The sequence below is a fragment of the Stegostoma tigrinum genome, unplaced genomic scaffold (genome assembly GCF_030684315.1).
Source record: "Stegostoma tigrinum isolate sSteTig4 unplaced genomic scaffold, sSteTig4.hap1 scaffold_49, whole genome shotgun sequence".
Lineage (NCBI taxonomy): Eukaryota > Metazoa > Chordata > Chondrichthyes > Orectolobiformes > Stegostomatidae > Stegostoma > Stegostoma tigrinum.
In genome coordinates, this window is record NW_026728419.1 from 1,259,487 (window position 1) to 1,280,213 (window position 20,727).

The following is a 20,727-nucleotide window of genomic DNA, read 5'->3' on the forward strand; positions in this document are numbered from 1 at the left end:
TACCTAAAGCCATATTGAGTGAAGGATGTACATCGGGATTTGGGTGTGGCATTAAATCCTGAATTATTCGCATTGTTAGCACATTGTTCTGCTTTGTTCATTCTTATTTTAACTGGTTATTCCAAAATAAATGTTTCCTGTTGCTGAAATTAATCTGTTCTTCCCCTCTTTTTGGCCCGTGGCTGAGAGACCAGAAACATGGTTGGGGTCACTGCTGTCAAGTTGCAAATCTGTCGCAACCCTCCCCCAACCATTTCCTGGTGAAAAGTAGAAACGAGGTCTCATGGGTTTAATTCTGCTGTGGTGTAAAACTTGCCATCCAGGCTGTGTTAAGCAGAATGCCTTATGAAAATGAAAGGTCCCAATGCCTTTGCAGCATGCTATCCCTGTCAGATTTCACAGAAAAGAAAAATCAGTTCCCTGGACGTAAGTCTCACTGACAAAGCTGGAATTTATTCTGCATCCATCATAGCCCTCAGAAAATGGCCATTCACTGGATCACTAACTCGTGTTTGATTTAGGTGCCCTCAGTGGTGTTAGTTTCATGATTCCAACACAATGCTGAAGGAGAGGATAGCTTTTCTCAGTGTTTTCGCATTGATCACACTGCACCTTTTTGTGTTTGATGCTGGTATCAGCAGAAGTGACCATGTAGCTGCTGGGTCATTCGTGAATCAATTGGGGTTTTGCGTTGTTCTGTAGTAAGGAAAATCTGACATCTTTACCTGGGCTACTGTATGCTGACTCTTCACAGCCTCATATGTGGCCTAATAAAGCCACTCAATTGTACAAACTGTCATGAAGAAGGCATGTGCCATCGGACAGTGAGAGGTTTGAAATGGATTTTAGTCTTGACCAACAATGCTCATCCTGAGAATGGGTCTCAGATATAATGGTTTTCAGTTATTGAGTTTACCTAATTTGGTATAACTCCAAGATTTTCTCTTGTGTTTTGTAATACGTTCTGAATCCTTGCAGTACATTTGTTCTGTTCCTCCCAGCCATTGATATTTCCGTATCCAGGAAGCAGTTGGACCTGTGCACAATTAATATGATGAAAACACGTGTGAATAATAATGTGCTTTCCCTCTGCTTTTTCAGTGCTCATACTTCCGGCCGATGCCATCCTGTATTATGCAATGAACAAGAAAGTGAATCATGACTTCATCCTGAGATTCACTGAAAGAAGATCTTCATGTCTATGCAAGTTTTAGCTGTAAGGAACATAATGTTTCATGGGACTCTGTTGGATCTAAAATCTCTGCTCAGTACCAAAAACCCTGCAATATATGAATAAATTACTTTGGCAGTGTTCTACTTTAAATTATTGGACAATTTGGAGAGAGTGACTTGACTTCAGACAATTGCTTAACATTAACTTTTGAGTCCAGTGCTTGTTTGTCCTTTTCAAACATCTTGCACATCAGCTATTTTTTCTGGAATGCTGGAGAATTGAACCCTGCCACCGGTCTTCTATGAACATCACAGTCATGTATCAATTGGTTGGATGAGAAAAAGAATCGTTTACGTATCAATCTTGTTGACCAATTGTGATTGAATTTGCTTGGGTTCCTCAATGGTTGTTTGGTTAAAAAGCAAACCAGCCATTTGTTCAGCCAATGGCAGGATGATGAATACTTCAACTGAAGTGTTTGGTTTGGCCTTTAAACTCTTCAGCACTCCATTCCTGCCTTCAATATTTTTATTTCTCCAGTGGTTTAAACTAATTTGGACAGAATGCCATTGACATGCCTTCAACAAAGGGTAACTACCAGAAATAATAGAGTTGTTTATTACTGCCAGTCATATTGCACTTGTTTGAGACCTTAACTGTTTTTACTTAATGTTCAATTTTACAACAATTTAACATAAAATTATTGTGTCATAGTGGGACATATGAGTGAGACTGTGTGAGTGAGAGTCAGAGTAAGCGATGTGTGAGTGAGACTGTGAGTGTGTGTAAGAGTGAGACTGTGAAGTTAGAGTAAGACTGTACGTGTGAGTGAGACTGAATGACAGTCAGTGTGAGACTGTGTGAGTGATACTGAGAGTTTCTGTGTGAGTGGGTGTGAGAGAGTGGGACTGTATGAAGTCAGAGTGAGACTGTGAGTGAGAGCATGTGTGCGAGTGAGACTGTGAGAGAGAGAGTCAGAGTTAGATTGAGAGAGAGAGAGAGAGACTAGGGATTTGTATGTGAATGAAACCGTGCATTTGTGAGAGTGAGACCATATGTGTGACTAAGAACATGTGTGAGTGAGAGAGTCTGAGTGGGACTGTGTGTGAGTGGGTCTGTGGGTGAGTGAGTGAGTCTGTGTGTCAGTGAGTCAGAGTGAGACTGAGAGAGAGAGAGTAGGAATTTGTATGTGAATGAGACCATGCATTTGTGAGAGTGAAAACATGTGTGTGACTAAGAACATGTGTGTGAGTGAAAGAGTCTGAGTGGGCCCGTGTGTGAGTGGGCCCGTGTGTGAGTGGGCCCGTGTGTGAGTGAGTCAGAGTGAGACTGAGAGAGAAAGAGTAGGAATTTGTATGTGAATGAGACCGTGCATTTGTGAGAGTGAGGCCATGTGTGTGAATAAGAATGTGTGTGTGAGAGAGTCTGAGAGAGACTGTGTGTGAGTGAGACTGTGTTAGTGAGACTGCGAGTGATCCGATGTGAGTGTGACTGTGAGTGAGAGTTTGAGTGACACAGTGAGATTAATTGAGAATGTATGATTGAGTGTGAGACTGAATATTAGTCAGACTGAATAAGATTGTGTGAGAATGTATGAGTGAGAGAGCATGTGTAATTGAGTGAGTTTGAACAAGACCATGTGTGATTGAGACTGTGAACTCAGAGTGAGATTGTGTATGAGTGAGACTGTGTGAGTGTGAGAGGCAAGGTGTGTGAGAGTGAAATCGTGGGAAGTCAGAGTGATACTGTGTGTTTGAACCTCCAAGTAAGACCGTGTGAGGGTGAGACTGTGTGCGAGTGAGTCTATGTACGGGTGAGACTGCATGCGAGTGAGACAGCGTTATGAGTGAGACTGTGTGTGTGAGACTATGTACGGGTGAGACTGCGTGCGAGTGAGACTGTGCGCAGGTGAGACTCTGTGTGAGTGAGTCTCTGTGTGGGTGAGACTGTGCACTCAAATGAGACTGGCTAAGAGTGTCAGAGACAGCCTGTGTGAGTGAGACTGAGTTGGTGCGTGAGAGTCAAAATTGGGCATGTGTGTTATTGAGCCTGAGTTTGTGCATGTGACACAATGTGAGTGTCTGTGTGGGAGGGAGTCAAATTACATGTGTGAGACTGTGTGAAGTGAGAATGAGACTGTATGTGTGAGACTGAGACCATGTGTGTGAGTGAAAAAGTCAGAGTGAGACTGTGTATGCGTGTGACTGAAGCTGCAAAGTCAGCGTGATACTGTATGAGTGAGAGCGTGTGAGATTAGATTGGATTCCCTACAGTGTGGAAACAGGACCTTTGACCCCACAAGTCCACACTGCCCCTTGAAGCATCCCACCCAGACCCATCCCCCTACAACCCACACACTCCCAAACACTACGGGCAATTTAGCGTGGCCGATCCACCTCACCTGCACATCTTTGGACTGTGGGAGGAAACCGGAGCACCCAGAGGAAACCCACGCAGACACGGGAAGAATGTACAAACTCCACACAGACACTCACCGGAGGCTGGAATCGAACCCGGGTCCCTGGCGCTGTGAGGCTGCAGTGCTAAACACTGAGACACCATGCCACCCTTGAGATTGTGCTTGTGATACTGTGTGAGACTGAGTGTGAATGAGACTGTTTGAGAGTGTGAGGGAAGGGAGTCAGTCCATGTGTGTGAATGAGTCCATACTTGTGAGTGAAACTGAGTGTGAGTGAGGCTGCGTGAAGTGTGAGTCAGACTGACTGAGTGTGTGTGTGAGCGACTATAACAGGCTGAGTGAGAAATTGTGTGTGTAAGTGTGAGACTGCGAATGAAACTGTCAGAGTGTAAGAGTGAGGGAGTGTGTGTATGAGAGGATATATGAGAGTAAAGTGCAAGCCATCTCAGGGGAAAAAAAAACTAACAAACTAACCATTTATCCAGACCATTAGGTGGGATGATGAGTACTTCAGCTGGTTTGTTTGGCTCGGCCTTTAAAGTCTCCAGCCAACCTTTTGTTTCCAGAGGCTTTAACTAATTCTGCATTAAAAACCCATTGATGTTTTTTAACTCACTGCAACTGCAAGAAATAACAGCACTGTTTATTATTGCCAGTGGTATTGCACTTGTTTGAGACTTTAATTAATGCTCAGCTTTATAATGAATTTATTTTGAATGGTTATATTGTGAGATGTGCGTGCGTGTGTAAGAGAATATATATTTGTAAAGTGCAAACCATTTTGGGGATAAAAGGTATTTAAAAGATGTACAGGGGACCAGATCACCTCAGACATGAATACTGTAAGACACTTGTTGTTCCTAGTTTATCTGCTCATGTTCCATTACTCAGACCTGTCATTGTTTCAAGTGGGTCTCATTGGTTAACAGCCAATTTGAAACTCATTCATTGACCTTTTCATCTTCATGCAATCACATCTCACGTGCAGGACAGCGTTGGTTATGTATATTCACTTTTCAAATGGATCCAAAACAAAAATCCATTCAAAGTAGCAAAATATCAGGAATTTTTAACAGTATTTGAGTCTCTGTCAAATTCACATTTGCACGATGTATAAATTAACACCAGGAACAACAAGCACTTTAACATTTCTGGTATTCCTTTCTTCCACAGGCAATGTTCGAGCCTCCTTCCCAATGTGAATCAATGAGCTCTGGTGAGGAAGGGCTTTAGAGAGCTCACCGCCCTGATTTTTGAGAGGTCATATGTATTTTATTTCCTTCTCCTCCTGTAAATCGCTTGGTGCTCGACATAGGATTCACTAATTAGACATTTACACATAACCACTTTAAAATTAAAATGGTTCACCATCGAGGCTATGCCAACAATACCAGCCACAGGTAGAAGAGAAAATCATCTGAGTTCTTTGTCTAAGTTTGTTTCTAAAAATAGTGTTCAGTAAATGTTTTCAATGTTCTTACATTTGTTTTAAATTAAAAAACTTAAATTGCAATCTTTTGTTTCATTCTTTTGAAGTAGAAGACAAATTCTAGGCTGAGGGAGTATACTTCATCTCTAATTAGTGCTGCTTCACTAAATATAACCTCCTATCAGCAATTTGTGTTGAGAGCTCACCTCCACGAACCATGTATCTGGGGCAATTGATAGTCATAATCCTAGAGAGCAAGGCAGGTACCTTGGCATCACACAGGAAATCTCTATTGGGGGGGCAGCTGATGGACAAACTGGTTGAACAAATAATGGCTCTGCCAGGATTGGAACAGTTTGTTTGCAATACGTGGGAAAGGTGCCTCCATTAAAAATGGCCTCTGACATCCGTCTACTCACTTGCATCACTGACCCCATGCCATTTGTAAAATGCAAGCCTCAGTGCAAAGGCCACATTGGTCTTGATGCACTTTCAAAGAATTTCTGTGCAAGACTGTTGAATAATGGTGTTTGCAGTGACTGTCACATCAGCGCTGTGGGGCAACTCGTGCTGGCACAAGCATTGGTGGGACAGATAAAAGAGTTAGCTCCAGGAATAGTGGCTGTACTGTTGTAGTTTTCCTCATCTTTGGATTCTGGGGAAGTATCTGGAAAACTGCCAATGTGACACCCCTATTCAAAAAGAGAGGGAGGCAAAAGGCAGGTAACTTTAGGCCAAACATTTAATGTTGAAAAGGTGTTGGGATCAATCATTAAGGAAATAATAACAGTGCATTTGGAAAGCAATAATCTAATTAAACAGAGTCATCATGACTCCATGAAAGAGAAATCATGTCTGACTATTAGTTTTTTGAAGAATGCTGAACCAGAGCAGTTAGGGGGGAACCAGTACATGTGTTATATTTGGAATTCGAGCAGGCGTTCATCAAGGTACCTCACAAAAGGTTAAGCCTTACAGTAAAAACCATGGTGTTGGAGGTGATAAGTTGACATGGATGGAGAATTGGCTAACAGCCAGGAAGCAGTGAGCAGGGATTAGAGGTTCTTTTCCAACTTGGTGACCTGCGACCAGTGGAGTTTCACAGGGATCAGTACTGGGACGGCAACTGTTTACAACAAATATAAATAACTTGGGGTAATGAAGTGTAAGTACCTGGGCCGAATTTGCAGAAAATGTAAAAAAAAAAGTAGAAAAGTGGGTTGTGAGAGATGTACACACATTTCACATTGAAATATTGATATCTGAATAGACAAAAAGCAAATGCAGTATAATGTGGGAAAATGCAAAGTTGTTAATTTTGGAAGGAAGAACAAAAGAGTTGTTTTATTCAAATGGAGAAAAAAAAGCAGAAATCTGCAATAAAGGCAGTTGAGGTCCTTGTGCACAAAACACAGGAAGTTGGCACACAGATGCAGCAGATAAACACGAAGACGAATCGAATATTGGCCCTTGTCTTACATTCCAACCACTTAAAATGAGGGAGTTGTGCTGGTGGGATACATTTGGACTATGTCAGCAGTTTTTCCTCCCTTATTTAAAAGATATCATTTTACTGGAGGCAGCTCAAAGAAGGTTCACTAGATGATCTCCAATGTGTTGGGATGACCTTATGAGTAAAGGCTAATCAGATTGGGACTCTACTGTCCGGAACTTTTTAAAAAATGAGGATGTGATTTCAGTGAATCGTACAGGATTCTTAAGAGGCCTGACAGGGTAAATGTGGAAAGGATGTTTCCTTCATGGGAGACTATATGTCCAGAAGGTATAGTCCCCAAATAAAAGGTGCCACGTTAGAATTGAATCTGAGAAGTAGCTTTATTGTCACATATACTCAAATGTCACAGATCGGGCCATTTCAGGTACAGAGGTACCCAGGTTAAGATTCTTAAGTACAAATTCTTGGTCAGATTGACAATTAGAAAAATAAAGAAAGAAAAGTTTCAGGATTATTGATCAGAGTAATAAGGGAGAACAATAAGCAAGAAATTCACCGTGATAGTTCACAGGAATAAATTTTAAAATATCAGTAAGAAGTTCAGAATGTCAGTCCTTTTAACCCAGTTCACGCTGGCACCGAGCCTCCAGTCTGAGCCTAAACTCCTGACCATGCCAGGCTTCACTTTGAGCCTCTCGAGGCCGGGAGACTGCTCTGGAATCACCTCAAGGCCAGAAGTCCATGCTAAGGCATGTCAGCCAATGGATCACCTTGCTGGGCCTACACTGAGGCTGGACATTCAGGGCATCACCGAGAAGAAAGAAGCCAAAATAGGGAAAACAAAACAGAAAAGAAATGGCCAGAGTTGACAGGTCCTACTCCTCAGCCTAAGACTGAGGCGAGGAGGAATTTGTTCTGAGACTTAAGAGTCTCTGGTACTCATGGAGTCATTGAGCTCTATAGCACAGAAACAGACCGTCTGGTCCAATTGTCCCTGCCAACCAAATATCCTAAACTGATCTAGTCCGATTTGTCAGCATTTGGCCCATATCCCTCCAAACCCTTCCTATTTATATACCCATCCGCATTCCTTTTAACTGTCATTGTACCCACTTCCACCACTGGAGTCAGGCTCACCGGTCTATAGTTCCCTGGCTTTTTCTTACCACCTGTCTGAAATAATGGCACTGCGTTAGCCAACCTCCAGTCTGCTGGCAACTCGCACATGGTTTTTGATGATATGAATACCTCAGCAAAGGGCCCAGTAATTTACCCGAGCTTCCCACAATGCTCTGGGTTACACTTGATAGGTCCCAGGGACTTATCCACCTTTATACATTTTAAAACCTCCGGCACTTCCTCTGTAATATGGACTGTTTTCAGGACATCACTGTTTATTTCCCCAGGTTCCCTAGCTTCCACGTCCTTCTCCAGGGGAAATACTGATGTGAAATATTCATTTAGTATCTCACCCACCTCCTGCGGTTTCACACACAGACGGCCTTTTTGATCTTTAAAGGGCTCTACTATCTCCCTTGTTACTGTTTTGCCCTTATTATTGTTATAGAATCTCTTTGGATGCTCTTTAACTGCACTTGCCAAAGCCATTCCATGTCCCTTTTTTGCACTCGTGGTTTCCCTCCTAAATATATACTTATTGCCCCTATACTTGTTCAGGGAGTCACTCAATCCCAGCTGTCCAAACCCAATATATGGCTCATTTTTCTTAACCGGACCCTCAATTTCTCTATTCATCCGGCATTCCTGGCACCTCCCAGCCCTACCCTTCACATTATCGTCAACAAACTGTCTCTGGACTCTCCTTAACTATTTTTTAAAGGAGTCCTGATTCCCAATCTTTACCTGCAAATAATCTCTCCCAGTCAAATTTTGAAAGTAAAAACCCTGAAGAAACTGCGGATGCTTAAATTGGAAACAAAAGCTGAAATTGCTGGAAAAGTCTGACAGAATCTGTGGAGAGAAATCAGTGTTTGCGTTTCGGATCGAGTGACACTCCTTCAGAATCTAGGAAGGGTCACTCGACCTGAAACGTTAACTCTGATTTCTCTCAACAGATGCTGCAACACCTGCTGAACTTTACCAGCGATTTCTGTTTTCATAACTTTTGAAAGTTCCTGCCTAATTCCATCAAGATAGGGCTTTTTCCAATTTAATTTTTTGATCAATCTGTCCTTTTCCAGAACTATTTTAAAACTATAGAATTATGATCACTTTCCCAAAGTACTCCCTTACTGTGACCTCAATCATTTCACCTGCCTTATTCCCAATAGGTCAAGTTTTTCTCCTTCTCTTGTACATACATCCACATACTGAATAAGAAAGTTTTCTTTCACACATGCAATAAATTCCTTCCCATCCCACCTCTTAACACTGTGCCAGGCCCAGTCTATGTTTGGAAAGTTAAAATCCCCAACCATTAGAAACCTATTATTCTCACAGATATCTGAGAATTCCTTCGATATTTTCTTCTCAATTTCCCGTTGACGACTGGGGGTGACTTTTGTACAATCCCAACAAGATGGTCACCCCTTTCTTATTTCATAGTTCAACCCAAATAATTTCCTTGGGCAAACTCCCAGAAATCCTCCCTAAGTACTCGCTAAGTACAGCCATAATGTTATCCCAAACCAAAATCACCATTCCCCCTCCTCTCTTTCCTCCCCTTAAGTCCCTCGTATTGTCCACTAACAAAACTGTTTAATCCTGCTGTCAAATTTAAGCCCTTTAATAAATTCCCAATATGTGCCAATATTTAACCCCAATCCGGAGGTCTAATTTTGAGTATTAACCTATTTAATCCTTTTTATAAAATCTTACTGATGCTTTCTGAAAGTCTAAACATATTACTTGCATGAGGGAAGCAGCAGGGACCTGAGGGGCAATATTTTCACACAGAGGGTGGATTGCATGTGGAATGAACTGCCAGAGGAAGTGGTACAGACAACTACAGCTGAATTCTGCTTCTACATTTATAAGACATTTGGACAGTTACCCAAAGAGGAAAGCTTCAGAGGGGGATAAAGGCAAATGAGGTTAGTACAGTTTGGGAAACTTGGTCGGCACGGACAAGTTGGACTGAAGGGTCTATTTCTGTGCTGTATAACTCTGTGACTCTAATAAATGCTCTAAGTTGAATGTTTATATTACTACGTTTCATTATTGGAACTAGTAGATTTTCGTGCAATCCTGAAGTGAAAATATTAAAAGCAAACTTGCTTTCAGTAATGTATGTTTCCCATGGCCTGATGTAGATGTTTGCAAAAATCTGAGCTCAGACATGCCCACCAAAAGATTTAACTTGGCTGCAGTGGCAAATGTGATGTGTCCTGTTCTGCAGGGAAACCAGGTAATGGCTTACGTTGTGAAGGTGACCCATGGCAGCTGATATGGGGGATTTTCTCAATAGTTCCAACATGAGGGTATTGATATAATCTCAGCTGCATCACGCTTGGCAGTCATCAGCATAGTTTCAGAACACAAATGGCAGTTTCATTAACGTAAATTGTGGTATTTATCAAATCAGATGATCACAATATGTTTGATAATGCTACTCAACCAGTTTCTGCTCATTACTGAATTGCTCAGCAAGGCTCCCTGTCCGTACCACTTTAATATTTTATATAAAGTGGAAATTATTCTTCAAGGTTAGTGGTGGAATTCCGCATCTTATAACTTCTGCATACTGACCTCTGTTTAGAGCATTAGCTAAATCCCTGGTCATGATGCTTTGCTCACAAGATTTTTATCAAAATGTTGTTTGATGCTCATTGCTTTTTCCCTTTTCTAAAAAGGAAAGCTGCATGTTTATTTTTGCAGTGACTGAGCTCTGAGGTGGTGAGGCTGTTTTATCGGAAAATGCATCTAGGACCAAAGCAGGGCGAAGGAAATGTTAGCTGAAATGTTTGCTGAAATGTTAGTTTTGTCGCTTCACAGATGTTGCCTGAGTATTTCCAGCACTTTCTGTTTTCCCCAATTTCCCCACATTCTGATTTCCTGCTTCTGTAGTATTTTGCTTTAATTTCATTTAGGTTGAGTTAGCCTGTGAAATACATGATTAACTGTTACATATTAACAAAAATACTGTCCCAGTAGGATCAAACAGGTTGGAAAACATTAGTCTTTCAACAGCAGACCCTTAACTATTGAAACAGCCATTCTTCATCCCTGTTAAATTTCTGTTGGAATATGCAATTCACAACAAGCAGAATATTCAGTTCTTCACACAGGGTTGGTTTGGCCCCTACAGTGATTATGTGTAGTGAATGAAGAATTGAAAACCAAAAGTAATTTGGAAGAGGATTGCATTGTAGCAGCACATATTGTACATTTCCGCAGAGATAGCTAAAACAGTTGGAGCAGCAAACAACATATTTTCTGATGAAGGCTTGAAACGTAAATAGGATTAAATGCAGCTAAGTCAGGCTCCACATGGTTTACATAGAACATGGAACATTACAGCACAGTACAGGCCCTTCGGCCCTCGATGTTTGTCTCTGTCCTGTCCACAGTTAGTTGCTATTGAAATATACTGCATGGAAAAAAAGACTAATAGTCCAGGAGTCTGCAGCATGTTCTAAACAGTTTAGTTTCCTGGATGACCTCCTGATGTTTACCTTTAGAATCCCAAATTGGTCCTGTGGGAATTGTGGTACTGTCAACTAGACTGAGAACTGGAAAATACATCTTTTCAGTTTCTAACAGAATGTAGGAACACGAGTGAGCTAGTCAGACCCCTCAGCCTGCTCTGTCATTCAATTAGAACATGTTTCATCATCTACAATAAAGCTCCATTATCCCTTGATGCCATCAGTGTACAAACATCTTTCCATTTTTGTCTTGAGTGTGCTTAATGTCTGAGCTTCCGTAACACACTGTGGTATAGAATTCTAAAAATTCAGCAAGCTTTGAGTGAAGAAATTCTTCATACCTTGGTCTTAAATGGCCCATCTCTTATTCTGAGATTATATCCTCTGCCTTTAGCCTTGCCAGCTGGAAGAAACATTTTATCTGCATGCATGCTGACAATCTCCATGAGATTTGTATTCGTTTCAATAAGATCTCCAAGCATTCATCGAAACACGAGAGAATATTTATTTTGAGTCATTCATGGGATGAGGGCATCGCTGGTGAGACCAGCATTTATTGCCCATCCCAAATTGCCCAGAGGACAATAAAGAGTCAACCACATTGCTGTGGGTCTGGAGTCACGTGAAGGCCAGACCAGGTAAGGATGGCAGTTTCCTTCCCCAAAGAACATTAGTGAGCCAGAATCATTTTCCCAACAATTAACAATGGATTCGTAGACATCATTAGATCCTCAATTCAAGATTTTTATCGAAATCAAGTTCCACCATCTGCCATGCGCATGGTAGGATTTGAACTGGGCTCCCCAGAACATTACCTGGGACTGTTGGTTAATAGTTCAGCAATAATACCCACTAGGCCTTCACCTCCCCCAGGGAGGTCAGCTTCCTCAATCTATCCTCATAAGACACACACACCATCACGAGAATTAGTCTGCTGATCCTTCATTGCACTGTCTCTACTTATCTTTTGTTGGAGAAGGAGCCCAAAACTGTGCACAGTACAGTCTCACCAATGCCCAAAACAGTTGCAGCAAGATGCCTCAAGTCCTGTGCTTAAATCCCATTGTGATAAGGGTCAATGGTTTATCATCCCAACAGCTTGCTGTACCTGCTGCTCACTGGAAGGCTCAAGATAGCCAGGTCCTTACAGACAGCAACACTTCTCAACCTTTCACTATTTAAGAAAGGCTCTGTCTTTCATTTTCCCTCATTCTAAAGTGGAAAATTTCACATTACATTCCAATTGCCGTGTCCTTACCAAGTCACATAAACTGTCCAAATCCCATTCAGATTCCCTTCTCAACTTCACTTAGAAGCATTAATATAAAAGTAATCCAACTTCAAATGGCTGTGTGGATATACTACACTGTGGCTCTTTGTGACAGATGTAAGTAAATCTGTGTTGGTTTTATGCAACCTTTCGATGCCATATACCAGAGCCAGTCCTAAGAAGATCAGTGTTCTGCCTATTTGATGCTGATACAAATGGAATCACACTTACAGCCACTAGGAAAGCCACAACTCTCCAACTTTCCAGTTCAACAACCCCAGCCTGTTTCAATCCCTTTGGGAATGGCACCACCTCATAAAAATTGACATCAGACTATTAAAATATTGTACGGGTAAAGTCTTGCAATGAAAATTTGGCAGAATGAAACAGTTAATGGTCTGTAGTGTTGGCTGGTCAGAGAAAGCTTCAAGTGAACCAGGTAACTCAATACAGTATGGAAGTAGGCTATTCGGCCCATCGACTGTACACCGACATTCTGAAGATCCCTGAACCACCTGCATTGCCCATGTCCACACCACCTAACTTGCATATCTTTGGAGGAAACTGGAGCACCCAGAGGAAACCCACACAGACAGGAGAAGAATGTGCAAACTTCACACAGTCACCTGAGGCCGGAATCAAACCTCAGTCCTTTTCCGACACCATATTGATATCCACTTACTTCTTGATAAACCTAACTAAAATGTTCAGGGAAATCATAACACAGTTCTGGAGCAGGTGGAGTTTGAACGCAGCACTCCAGGCTCAGAATTAAGGACACTACCACCATGGTTTCACTTTCTGATCGACAATGTAAGTAGCTAAAGGCACAACAATAAAACAAATCATCTTAAACTTGAAGGGATTGTGCACTTTGGGATTAATCACGAACTTGTGAAAATGTAAAGTTTCTCAGTGACTTTGTGTACAATGCAACTAGTTAATCCTTGGAAATTGACCTACGGTCGTATGTCAGAGCTAGTTTAATGCCTGCATTTCGAAGTTGCAATGCAGTTCAAACTGTTTTTTGCCTGTCAATGTTCCAAAGCCGGAATTGATGTAATCACAGGAGGGGAACTCTTGCAGTTTGTAAGAGAGGGGAAACTGGAAATAGGAAATTTTCAAAATCAATATGATCAGTTCTTTAAAAATACATTTAAACCTAATTTGAATGGGAAGCCAAAAATTCCAGCTGTAAATTTAATGCAAGCACTAAGAAGTCGCAGGCAGCAATATTAGACAGTTATGAAATGAAAATTACAATTGATGAGCTTTCCATTTCAAACTGTTTGAAGATATTTCTCTGATAGGCATAGGTAATGGAGAACTAGTGGATGTGGTACATATGGATATTCAGAAGGATTTTCCAAGAGATCGCACAGTGAGTTAGGAAATTGAAGCAAAGGGTGTAGGGAGGAACATATGCAAACTGAAAAGTGAAAGTTAGGTTTCCCTTCATTTGCAGGGTATTGGAATACAGCAATAATGATGTCTTGCAGCAGTTCCATAGAATGTCGGTGAGACAGTACTTGAAGTATTGTGTCCAGTTTGCTGAGAAAGAATATACTGAACAATGAGGAAATGCAGTGGGTATTCTCGAGATTACTCCCACAGATGGCAAAATTGTCTGATCAGAAAACTCATTCTGTGTTCTCCAAGTTTAAAAGAGTGAGAGTGATCACAGTGAAACTGAGAAAATTCACACAGACGGGACTGACTAACACAGGGACATGGAGAACAGCAAGCAGGTGAGATGAGGGAGAATCCGAAAATATTCCACATGTACATCAAGTGGAATGGAATAATCAGGGAACAAATAGGGCCCACCAGAAACAAAGGGACAATGTGTGTGTGAAGCTGGAGAACCATGATAGATGAGTATTTCATGCCTGTTTTAATTGGGAGAAGGAGGATTCGGGGACAGAATTCAAGAAGATGAACTGTGAAGCCCTTTAGCAGATGGATATATGATGCAAGCAGTGATTGATGGTTTTGGCAGGTATAAAATTGTACAAATCCCCGAACCTGGCTGATTTGCAACAGAGGAAGCTGTCGGAGACAGGAGAGGGAAACCCCGATCCAGATTTATAAGAATCGCCGCAGGGAGGCATCAGAGGATTGGAGAACAGTTAGTGTAGTACCTCTTTACAGGAAGGTGTGCAGAGATAGACTGGGCAATAATAGACCAGTGAGTATCAGATCAGTGTTAGGGAAACAGTGGGAGAAAATAGGAAAGCAAAAAAAAAATGTTCTGCATTTAGAGAGACAAGGTTTGATCAGGGATAGTCAGGACGACTTTATTAGCGGGAAGTCATGCCTAACAAATTTCATTGATTTCTTTCAAGATGATCACTTATATGGTTTTTCAGCAAGGCCTTTTGACAAAGCCCCACATGGGAAACTGATAAAGAAAGTAAAACGCAATGGTATCAATGGTAATTTGGCAAGTCACATTCAAAATTGTCTTAATGGCAGGAGTCAGGGGATGGTGTGAGAAGGCTATTTATATTACTAGAGACCAGGTCCTTGATGAGCCATATCTTGAACATTGTGCAGTATTGTATGCAGTTTTGGTCTCCTTGCCTCATTAAGGATAAACCTTATATTGAGGGAGCACAGCGAAGGATGACCAGACTGATGGTGTTTTGGCTTTCATTAACAGGGGGATTGAGTTTAAGAGTCGTGAGATCTTGTTGCAGCTCTATAAAACTTTGGTTAGACCGCACTTGGAATACTGCGTCCAGTTCTGGGCGCCCTATTATAGGAAAGATGTGGATGCTTTGGAGAGGGTTCAGAGGAGGTTTACCAGGATGCTGCCTGGACTGGAGGGCTTATCTTATGAGGAGAGGTTGACTGAGCTCGGTCTCTTTTCATTGGAGAAAAGGAGGAGGAGAGGGGACCTAATTGAGGTATACAAGAAAATGAGAGGCATAGATAGAGTTGATAGCCAGAGACTATTTCCCAGGGCAGAAATGGCTAGCACGAGGGGTCATAGTTTTAAGCTGGTTGGTGGAAAGTATAGAGGGGATGTCAGAGGCATGTTCTTTACGCAGAGAGTTGTGAGAGCATGGAATGCGTTGCCAGCAGCAGTTGTGGAAGCAAGGTCATTGGGGTCATTTAAGAGACTGCTGGACATGTATATGGTCACAGAAATTTGAGGGTGCATACATGAGGATCAATGGTCGGCACAACATTGTGGGCTGAAGGGCCTGTTCTGTGCTGTACTGTTCTATGTTCTATGTTCTATGATCAATGGGATGACAGGCTCATTGTTTGAGCTGAGTTCGAGTCAAATCAGCCGAAATTCCATGAGGTTTAGGGAAATGACTGAAGATCTCAGTGTAATGCATTAAGTTCTCTCAGAGTGAGACAGTTTGGAAGCAGGGAGAATAATGCCCTTGGCTAGGACGTCTAACATAAGGGGCCACAGTATTAGGTACAGGCAGGCCACTGTACAACAAGATAAGCATTAATGTCTACATAAAGAGACTGGTGAACTTTGGGAACACTCTGCCACACAAGGCTGTAGAAGCCAGGCACTGAATATAAATATGGATTTCTAGACACTAAATGGCAGAGAACAGAAGTATGAGAAAGAGTATCAGCGTCATTATGTTGAGTGGTGGAGGAAAATCAATCGACCGAAGGAATTACTACAGTTCCTAATTAATATTGTTTCCCCAATGATTAATCACTGTAAGGGCTATGTGCACTATGTGAGAGAAGTGCATTGAAGAGATGTTCAGCCATGAAGTGGATTGGGGGACACTAAATGGGTTGAATGGCCTTCTCCTTTCCTGATATTTCTGTACCGCCCGTGGGAAAGCTCTTTCAATGTTCCCACAAGCTCTCAGATATCAGGAAGGAGGCCTGTGTATGTTCAGCCATGAACTAGATTGGGGGACACTAAATGGGTTGAATGGCCTTCTCCTTTCCTGATATTTCTGTACCGCCCATGGGAAAGCTCTTTAAATGTTCCCACAAGCTCTCAGATATCAGGAAGGAGGCCTGTGTATGTTCAGCCATGAACTAGATTGGGGGTCACTAAATGGGTTGAATGGCCTTCTCCTTTCCTGATATTTCTGTGCCGCCCGTGGGAAAGCTCTTTAAATGTTCTCACAAGCTCTCAGAGATCAGGAAGGAGGCCTGTGTATGTTCAGCCATGAACTAGATTGGGGAACACTAAATGGGTTGAATGGCCTTCTCCTTTCCTGATATTTCTGTACCGCCCATGGGAAAGCTCTTTAAATGTTCCCACAAGCTCTCAGATATCAGGAAGGAGGCCTGTGTATGTTCAGCCATGAACTAGATTGGGGGTCACTAAATGGGTTGAATGGCCTTCTCCTTTCCTGATATTTCTGTGCCGCCCGTGGGAAAGCTCTTTAAATGTTCTCACAAGCTCTCAGAGATCAGGAAGGAGGCCTGTGTATGTTCAGCCATGAACTAGATTGGGGAACACTAAATGGTTTGAATGGCCTTCTCCTTTCCTGATATTTCTGTACCGCCCGTGGGAAAGCTCTTTGAATGTTCTCACAAGCTCTCAGATATCAGGAAGGAGGCCTGTGTATGTTCAGCCATGAACTAGATTGGGGAACACTAAATGGGTTGAATGGCCTTCTCCTTTCCTGATATTTCTGTGCCGCCCGTGGGAAAGCTCTTTCAATGTTCCCACAAGCTCTCAGATATCAGGAAGGAGGCCTGTGTATGTTCAGCCATGAACTAGATTGGGGGACACTAAATGGGTTGAATGGCCTTCTCCTTTCCTGATATTTCTGTACCGCCCGTGGGAAAGCTCTTTAAATGTTCTCACAAGCTCTCAGATATCAGGAAGGAGGCCTGTGTATGTTCAGCCATGAACTAGATTGGGGGACACTAAATGGGTTGAATGGCCTTCTCCTTTCCTGATATTTCTGTACCGCCCGTGGGAAAGCTCTTTAAATGTTCCCACAAGCTCTCAGATATCAGGAAGGAGGCCTGTGTATGTTCAACACAACAGTGTTTCTTTGTCCCTTTTCCGATACCACGGCTGGGTGTTCCATCCGATTTTATCCTTGAAGGCATCAGAGCAGTTTGATACAATTGAGTCCCTTGCTTGGCTGTTCCAGAGAACATTGAAGTGTTCATCACATGTCTGTGTATCTGGAGAGGCTTTTCGGCCAGATTAGGACAGCGCGGTAGATTTGCATCCTGAAAGTGTGTTGGTGAAGCACATTGATGTTTCCAATCGATATTGGCTTCAAGGTCACTTTTACTGACACCAGATTTGAGACTTCGATGTTTTATTAATTATTCTTAACATCCCCCAGCTGCCAGAGCATTAGCCTGGTCTGGATTAGAAACCCAATGATATTTCCACAACAGCACCATCTCCACATGGGGAACTATCAGAAACCACACCGAGCAGGTTATTTCTGTGCTGCTTGACAGCTCTGTCAAAAACCAACTTTCAACAATTCGACCACCCTGATGAGACTGAGGGTGTGGCAGTTGGTCAGATTGTAACTATTCTCCTCTTAGGGGACTGGGCTCAGCTGAGTGATTTTCCACATTGCCAGGTAGGTGTCAGAGTTGGGGCTGGAATGAAACAGCTTCCCCAGGGGCACGGCTTGTTGTGCAGCACAAGCCTTCAGTCCCATTGCAGGAATGGCATCAGGGCCAGTTATCTTTATCGTATCTTTACTTTATCATTATCTTTTCTCTTGGTATCATGTGCCGCGAATCTAATTGGTTGAAGACTGGCTTCTGTGATTTTGTGGACGTCATGGTGCCGGTGAGGTGAATCATCAACTCGATACTTCTGGCTGAGGAAAGTGGGGATACTACATCCTTGAAGTTGCACTGATGTGCAGGGCTGTTCCATTATTTAGGATGGGGATATTTCTGGAACCCTCTCCTCCAGGGAGTTGTGTAACTGACCATGCAGATGGGCTAAAAGCCCTCCGCTTCATCCTCTCCCACTGGCCCAACCGGTCCCCCACCACCGATACCCTTATCTACCTAACCAAACTCATCCTTACCCTAAACAAATTCTCCTTCAACTCCGCACAATTCCTACAGGCGAAAGGGGTGGCCATAGGTACCCGTATGGACCCAAGCTATGCCTGCGACTTTGTGGGATACATGGAACAGTCCCTCTTCCACAGCTACACTGGCCCCATCCCCACCAATCCCTCCATTACATCGATGCCTATATTAGCGCTGCCTCGTGCTCCCACAAGGAGATTGAAATGTTCATCCACTTTACTAACACCTCTCACCCAACATTAAGCTCGCCTGAACCATCTCTGATACCGCTCTCTCCTTCCTGGGCCTCTCTGTCTCCATCTGGTAAGTGCCTGGAAAATGATATCTATTTTCAGCCCACTGACTCCCACAGCTCCCTATAATATTCTGTTTTTCACCTGCCTTCCTGCAAGAATGCTATCCCCTATTCCCAATTCCTTCACCTCCACCACATCTGCTCCCAAGATGAGGCGTTCCACTCCCGGGCATCCCAGATGTCTTTGTTTTTCAAGGAGTGCAATTTCACCCCCACAGTGGTTGAAAATGACCTCAGCCACATCTCTTGTGTTTCCCACACCTCAGCCCTCATAGCCGTCCCTGCAATAAAAACAAAGACAGAATTCCCCTTGTCCTCATGTATCACCCCATCAAATTCCAGATCTGATGCATCATTCTCCACCACTTCAACCATCTGCAATCTGATCCTACTCCCAAGGATATATTTCCCTCCCTGTCCTTTACTGCCTTCCGGAGGGGCTGTGCTCTCCACGATTCCCTCGTCTGCTCCACACTCCCCACTAGCCCCACCAGGCCTGGTACTTTCCCCTGCAGCCACAGGAAGTGCTACACCTGCCGTTACACCTCCCCCATCACCTCCATCCCAGACCCAGGAAAACCTTCCACATTAAACAGATATACACCTGTACGTCCGCTAATGTGGTCTATTGTATCTGCTGTTCCCGGTGTGGCCTCCTCTACATCGGGAAAACCAAAAGGATGCTTGGAGACTGCTTTGTGAAGCACCTACGCTTCCCCCTCATTGACCAACCCTGACCCCCACTTCCTATCTACACTCACCTCACCTCTACTAGCCTCATCCCCGCCTCCCCGACCTGTCCATGTTCCCTCCCACCTACCCGCCCCCTCCCCCTCACTGACCAACCCCCGTCACACCTCCCTACCTACCCTCACCTTTACTGGCTTCATCCCCACCTCCTTGACCTGCCCGTCCTCTCTCCACCTATCTCCTCCACTGATTCCATTTTGTTGCCACCTCCCCCTCTCTCTATTTATTTCAGAGCTCTCTTCCCCTCCTTTCTGAAGAAGGATCCAGACCCGAAATGTCAGCTTTCCTGCTCCTCCGATGCTGCCTGGCCTGCTGTGTTCATCCAACTCCACAGCTTGTTATCTCAGCCTTCAGCATCAGCAGTTCCTGCTGCCCCCATCACCATTCATGACTGGCTCCAGCAGGATAGTTGGTCTGTTGATCTTGCAATCATTCCACCCTGTCTGTAATGTGTCAGTTCTGCTGTCTGTAATGCAAGCAGTCGAATGCAGTATCTATAACAGTTGCCATCAGTTTCAGGTACACATGGTTCTGACCCCGGCGTGTTTGCCTGCACTCGTCACTGAACCATTAATCAGCTTCATGGGAATCATAGACTGAGGGATTATCTGGGACAAAGAGTCACAGATTCTGGTGGAATACAATTCTGCTGCTGCTGCTGGGGTTTCCATCACCACATGGATGCCCAGTTTTGAGCTGCAATAAGTGCAACGTAATGTCCCCCAGTTCAGACTGAGTCCCCATTGTACACAGTGACCTACTCTGTTTTCTGGTGTGGTAACACTTGCATTTTAATATTCTCATTCTTCTCTCCATGATAACACACCACCAATTTGTCACATTCCTCAAAACCCTTTAACATATTCATCTGAACGTTTACCCCTCCAGTAGAGGCATCTTTGGGTGGCACGGTGGCTCAGTGGTTCGCACTGCTGCTTCACAGCACCCAGGATGCAGGCTGAATTCCACCTGCAGGTGTCTGTCTGTGTGGAGTTTGCATATTCTCCCAGTGTCTGTGTGTGGGTTTCCTCCAGGTGGCCCGGTTTCCACCCACAGTCCTAAGATGTGCAGACGAGTTGAATCGGCCTTGATAAATTGCCCATTGTGTTGAGCGATGTGTAGATTAGGTAGGTAATAGGGGAGTGGGTCTGGATGGGATGCCCTGAGGGTCGGTGTGGGCTTGTTAGGCTGGAGGGCTTGTTACCAAACCATAGGAAGGTTTTTTTTAAAGTGAATGTTTCTCTCCCTGACCATGATTAAGAGCTCTGCAATGTCAGTGATGCAAGAGTTATGTAGTTTCAGT